A 7,018-nucleotide genomic window follows, 5' to 3' on the forward strand; every position below is an offset into this window, starting at 1 on the left:
CATCAATGCAAATTATAGATCTTTGGGCCCTAAATTGTCCTCTCTGATCCAACAGCCTGGCTGCTGATTTGGCATGACCTGGAGGAGCCCCCAGCACAGACGTACCTGTCACTTCTACGCTTGTTTACGTGGTCTGGGTCCTCATCACCTCCCTGTCTCTTCCCCAGAGATCTCTGGCCATCCCACAACAGGCAAAAGCCCAATGGGTCAACATCTCCATTGTTAGACCTCTCTGCTCACAAGCTGCCAGATGAGGCACTACATGAGGGTGCCCACAGCTCTGAGGACCGCTGTCCGGCTCTGGGCCAGCCTGACTCCCTGCTGCCATGGTCTCATGAAAAGGAAAGGGTAGATAGGCCAGCGACTAGAGGGACAGGTCAAGGAGATAAGGGTTCTGATTGAAATAGTCCTTGTCAAAAGCCAAGACACTGGCATGACGCAAGCCCCCCTTTTTTTTAGCCCGGAATGAGGGAGACCAGATGATTCCCTAACCCCATAGATGGTTATCCTGGGCAGGAACCATGGCTCCTCAGCAATAGCAACCTCAAGGGCATCAGGTTTTTAGCTTCATTCAAGGGGGCACTGGGCCAGGGCTCACCTGTCCCAGGTGGTTAGTGATTATGAATAAATAAATGCCTTAACCTGGAGGAGCTTAACTCTAGGCTTTGAAATTTAATTCCTTGTACCTTCCGCCACAAATGACCCCTGTCTCCCCATTGCTGAAAACTATGACTGCCGATCTTCCGCAAAGCTGAATTCTAGGTATTTTAAATTAGTTAATTAATTAATTAGTTTGTGAGGCATAAATAAATGTGACCCTCTTTTAGGAAAATTAACACACATGAAAGAACCCCACTGGGGTGAAAATCCACATCACAAATGGTTGACTTCTTAAAGTGAGATCCCTCTTCCTGTTGGGAATATAATTTGAATGACAAAAATTCAGTTTAGCCACAACTTCTCTGGAATACACATGATAGAACATAAACCAAGGACAATTGGAAGGTTGAGTGTCATCAAGGTTGAGTGTCATAAATCCTCTCTACAGAAAGATGGCAGGCAGGGCAGTGATCCCCAGACCTTCACATGCATCGGAATTACCTGGAGAGTTCATTAGCATGCAGGTCTGGGGGACTTCCTCCAGATCTACCTGATCATCATTTGGGGGGAGGAGGCCCAAGCAGCTACATACTTAACCAGCTCCCCCGTGATGGGGAGCAGGCAATCTGAGCCACACAGACAGAGGCCCTGGGCTAGCCTAGGTGTAGGCCGTCCTCCTACACCTGAACCAAGTCTCCCCAAGCTTGTAAGTTTGGAGGTTCGGCCCCTGGCACACGCTCAGTCAGAGGCCATCAATTCTGATGCCTTTTCTCACCCAAGAGTTGGATCTCAAGCTCCTGTGACTGAGACGCTCACACACGAGCGCCCTAGATAACTAAGGTACAAGTTCCTACAGGCAAAAGCTCGGGATTGAAATGCTCTGCAATTACACAGATGAGGGAGCAGAAGACAAAAAGGGGAAAGGACTTGCCCAACAGCATGTGGCAGCCGGGATGGACAGGTGGGCAGAAGGCCCTGTCTTCTGATCCCTCGACCAGTGGCTGCTCAGCCTCTGGGTCTCCAGTAAATGGCCCTTCCTTCGAGAGTGAGCTCAAGAAACAATCAGGTGCCCTTGTTACCTCCTGCCCCCAGGCTCTGCCTTTCTTCTCTGCACTAATCATAGTTAGTAACTATGTATTATTTCTAAGTGTTCTTCCCAACTAGACAGTGGACTCCATGAGACAGGGACCTCTTTTATACACTGGAATTTCTAGCACCTTACATAGTGCTTAGCACAGAGTACAAAGTCAATAAATATTAATTGGAAGGATAAACAGACAGAAGTTACAATTGTCTCAACTACATAGTGGAAAATAGGAATATTGAAAAGGAGAGGGGTTTGCCCACAGCTAGGAACAAGTCTGTGCCATGGGGCCAATGAAGGCAGAGGAGACGCTCTCCCACAGGCCTCAGTATCCAGGGATGGACTAAACAGGCTTTGGCAAGCCTTCCAAATCATAACAGCCTATATATTTTTAAATTTTATTTGCTGAGTCTAGGGTATGGACGGAAGAGAAAATGAGGGAAATTCACCCTTCCCGTTCTCCAAAAGGGGCCAGGGTCCCTGAGGCCACCCAGCTTTATGGTTTCACATCGCCCTCTAGTGGCCAGGATAAGTCCCCATAGTGTGTGATGTTCATCAAAAAACAGCTTAAATGAATTTATGGGTAGGCCTGGCCTGAGTATAATTAATCATTTACATATAAACGAAATGTATTAAATCCATTGAGATAGTCATGGATCCATTCAACAACTAAGCGCCTTGCCTAACACACGCCTGGAACACTGTCCGCTAAAAGGAGGTAGCAAGGAGCATGTCGAATGTATCCCCTGCGCGCTCCTGTCTTAGAGGGGGACTGGGGCATTCAGCCATCACACAAAAGTGGGTGAAAGCTCCCTGTCACAAGTGTTGGGAAGAAAATATACAGAGTGTGAATAGAAAATATAACAAGTGATGGGCCCTCTTCAAGAAGACTTCTCTGAAGAAATCAGGCTTAAGCTTAGATGGGAAAGACGAGAAAGAATTAGCAAGGCAAAAGTGAGGAGTGTGTGGGAGGGAAGGAAAAGGCAAAGAATCCTAGACAAGAAAGAGTTCTCTGAGCTTGAGCTAGAGAAGACCAGGTGGCCAGGGGCAGAGAAGGGCACAGGACGAGGCTGAAGAAGTGGGTTGGTGTTATTACTCCCACCTCTTTCCCATTAATGTGGGAACTGAGGCCCAGAGATGGGACATGAGTTGCTTGTGGTGACACAGCTCCCGAGTAGTGATGGAGACGAAGAGGGTGGCCGGGACGGATACGCAGGATAGAAAGAGCTGTGGGGTCGGCCAGAGAGCTGAGGTACTGCATGGCCTGAGAATGAGAGAGGGACGCCCACAGCTCATCCAGCCCAACACGCACTCAGATGACAGTGGCTGGAAGGTACTTGCAAGGTCACCTGGGCCTCCTGCCCATCTGACAAGTGAGAAAATACCCGGAGAATGGGGGCTGGTGTCGCAGGGAATGGCAAAGCACCGGCTCTCCCACCGTGCGTATACTCAGGCCTGGAGAACTCACTGTGGCCGAGATGCTCCAACCTGGTGGCCCAGCCTCAGACGAAGCTCCAGTTCTTCAGAAGGACTCCACCCACATCTCCTCAGGATGCTCCCTCTCGGCCTCTGAGTACTTCCGTCCTGGGACCCATCCGCTACCACCTCAGGGGCCAAGGGCTTCAGCGTCCGCATGGACAAGCTACCCATCCGCCCGACCCTGACCTCCAAGCTGCCCCAGCCCGGACCCACCAGCAGCTGCCACACTCAGTACCTGCCATGGCCCTTGGCATGCTGTGCCCTCCCTCCCTGTGGGGCCTGCCCGCAGACCCTTCTCCCTCAGACCACTCTTCTCCCTTTTCACAGCCTGGCTGACGGCCGCTCATGCTCTGGGTCTTAGCTCGGCCATCATCTTCTCCTGGAGCCCGTCTGCTGGACTCCCCCATCAGAGCCCTGACCTCACTGCCTTCTCCCACAGACCTGAGCACCCAAAGGCCAGGGCTATGTACATCTCATTTTCTTCTGTGTCCCCAGTAGCTAGCTCATTGCCTGGCACTTAGAAGGTGCCCGGAACTATTCCTTAAATGAATAAATGAAGGCAAGTAGGTTGCTCTAACCCGAATCGCCTGCTATTTACCGCCCCATGCGGCCTTTCTCGTCCCCATCAGCCTCCGCCCTCTGACGTCTAGAGAGACCTGCTTACTGCAATCATCTGGTCTGAGAGAAAGAAAACCGTTCTGTCCCAGCCCAGGCAGCTCGTCAACGGCATTACTAGTGGCAACTGCTGGCGTCCCCCAGTCTCCCCGGGGAAAGCGGAGCGAGAAGCAGTAAGGAGCTGTCTGCGTTTCAGACTTCTCAGGCTTTCTATCTGCCACCAACACTTGTTATCTGGGGGAATGCACTTGAGAGTGGATTTTCTTTCTTACCACTTCCAAGCATTCTGAGGTTTGGCTCTCTCTGGGTGAACCTGCAAACCAGAACAGACCTCAGGGCCAAAAACCCTGTACAAGGTGGCTCCACAATGAAGCAGCTTATCCCCCAGCTTGCTGGCAAAAGGGATCCTGGTGGCTCTGTTCAGTCAAGGGCACCTATCTATGAAGGCCTACTATGCTCCAGGATGTGGCAGGTGCTTTCAATCAGTGGAAGATAGTCAGGCGTCGTCCCTGCTCTCTGCAGAGCTCCCACTCTAGCCGGAAGTGCAGAATTAAGCAACTTATCGCATTGTTCGAGCACAGTTGAGATGCAGACCAGGGAGGAAACGGGCAAGGTGCCAGGAGAACACAACCTGAGTGGCCCGGACTCACCTGGGATGTCGGCAGCTGCCCTGAGGCTGGGATCTTCCAGGACCTTCCGGTTGAAAACTAAAGGATGAGTAGGTGTTCGTTAGGCAAAAAAGCAGGGTGTGTGCACGTGTGATGTGTGTGCGTGCACATACATGTGGGTGCACGCAAACACATGTGAGCAATAGCCATTGGTGTAGAGCATGTGCGTGTACCCTTGGGCCTCCTTCCCACCACACTAGGTTGTCTTGATGCAGATTTCAGGGCTTCTCTGCATGGAACAGTGGTTCTCTGAGCACTTTTGGCTCACAGATCATGTCAATAACAATAACACCAGCTGGTCCACGTTGTGTGGCAGCCATGGTACTAGACCCTTGCTGTGTGTTCTCTCATCTACCCCAGCAACGCCAGGAGGCAGGCATGACTGCTGTCCCATTTTGCAGAAGAGGACACTGAGGCTCAGGGTCTTTCCCAAGGTCACCCAGCAAGTTAGTTCTGGAGCTGTGATTGGAACACAGGTCTGTCTGACTTCGAAGCGTGTGCTCTAGTTCACTGAGCTCTCCTTCCCATCACGAAGGCAAGGGCAACAGCGGAGGCCCATACAGCAGGTGCCCCCCCCGACCCCGACACCTTCCCAGCAGTGAATGGAAAAAGTCTTCAGTGAAGCCCTGTCCCAGTTCAACCGCCAAGTCCCCCTGTGACCTTGGTAACGTCCCTCCTCCATCGTGGCTCTCAAGAGCTTCCCGAGCTCTGCCGTTCCACCGTGATAGCTTGGCTCCCCCACCCACACACGGCGGGCAGGTCACATAAGCTCTCCGGGTCTGTTTCCTCATCTCTAAAGTGAAGCTAGCAGCAGCGCTCCCCGGACAGGCTGTCGTCAGGATTAACGGCTCACGCACACAGAAGTCTCAGCCCACTGACTGCCTCATCATGCCTGCTCAGCAAACTGCAGCTGTCCCTGGTGCCAAGAATCCAACGGACCTGGGTTCAAATGTCCCCTTGTGCCTTCTCATGGCCATGTGCCCTTGGCAAGAGCTACTTTACTCTCCAACTTTCCTTGCTCGTCAAACAGGAATAAAAATAGTACCCGCTTCATAGGTTTATTGGAGGAATAAATGAGATAATGCTCCGAGCACAAAGGGATTGCCCTGCAAATGGTAGCTCATATCATTATTTGCCCGTATTGTGCAATATGAGAAGTCAGGATTATTCGGGGTCTAATTTTGTTCCAGTTCAGTGTTTTAGAAGAAAATGTAAGGAAGCATCTGGCTTGACCAAGTTTGCTAGAAATTGGTTTGTAAACATTTTTTTCTAAAACCAGACCTGACTCATGGGTCAATGGAAAGTTAGTTTTCCTTTGGCTCTGAGGCCAAGAGGTTCAGTGCAGTTTATTCTGGTGCTAGCTCACAGTTTTGTTAGGTTCAAGGCCATGACCATGAGTAAGTAATTCACTCTTGCCAGAAACTGGAATCATGGTCATATTCTAAATATTTATCCTGCAAGAAACCAAACCTGCCCAACATTCTGGGGCCCACAGGTGCCACTCACTGGCTCAGTGGAGTTCATTCACTTATGCAACTCACTATTGTTGACCAGGCACCTGCTACCAGCCACCGGGGGCTCGGTATGCTGGTGGCTGAGGGGACGGAAACCTGTGGGAGGCTTGGCTGATTTGAGAGAAGACTGAATCAGAGCCCTCAGGGACGGTAGCTGCTCCTGGGCTGAGCAGAACCCTGGAGAGAAAGCAGGCGTCGGCCGCTGTGGTCTGTCTGAGCTGGGACAGGCCCTTGGGGGTCGTCTCAATCAACACATGCACTTGACAGTTGGGGAGGCAGAAGGAAGGGGTCACAAGAGCCCCTGAGATCACAAAGCTGCGATAGACCTCTCCTCTCCTGATTCCTAGGGCACCGCCTCACACCCTGAGCCCACTCCCTTACTCCCAGATACCACAAGGTGTCAGGTCCACCTCACATAGAACAATGAGTTCTTGAGACAATTTAGCCCACAAATCACCCCAAACATTGACAGTAAGAATAAAAAAGCAGTCTCACTAACAACAGTATGTACTGACCATTCAGTGCCAGGTAGTTTGTGAAGAATTTTAGGTGCCTATCTTTAATACTCAAAACCACTTCGTTGGGATGGTCATTATTATGCCATTTTATGGAAGAGGACACTGAGGCTCAGAGAGACTTTTCCCATGGTAACACACACAGAAGTCACAAAACCATAATTGAATTGAACTCTGCCTGACTCCAAACCTGGGCCCCAGGACCACCATGCCATGTCCCTCGGTAGGATACAGGGTGCAGGGGACAAGCCCTGTACTACCCTCCTTCTGAGCTCATCCGGGCTGTCGATGGTTTGGTGTCTGCCTCTGAGAAGGAGGAAGAAAGAGGAGTGGGGGAGCAGCAGGGAGGCTTGAAATCCGGACCGAGGACTGAGCAGCCACTAAGTTCCAGGACTGTGGCAAGTTCGGGGTGGTAAAGATGGAGTGATAGAGTGCTCCCTGCCTGGTGAGGAGCTGGATGGATAGCCGTCCAGACTGTTCCGGCGCCTTTCCCAGGCTCAGTGTGGCGCCAGATGCTATGAGGTAACTTGTGTCATGTGACAT

This window comes from Mirounga leonina, unplaced genomic scaffold (genome assembly GCF_011800145.1).
Source record: "Mirounga leonina isolate KUSES-001 unplaced genomic scaffold, KU_Mleo_1.0 Mir_98, whole genome shotgun sequence".
Lineage (NCBI taxonomy): Eukaryota > Metazoa > Chordata > Mammalia > Carnivora > Phocidae > Mirounga > Mirounga leonina.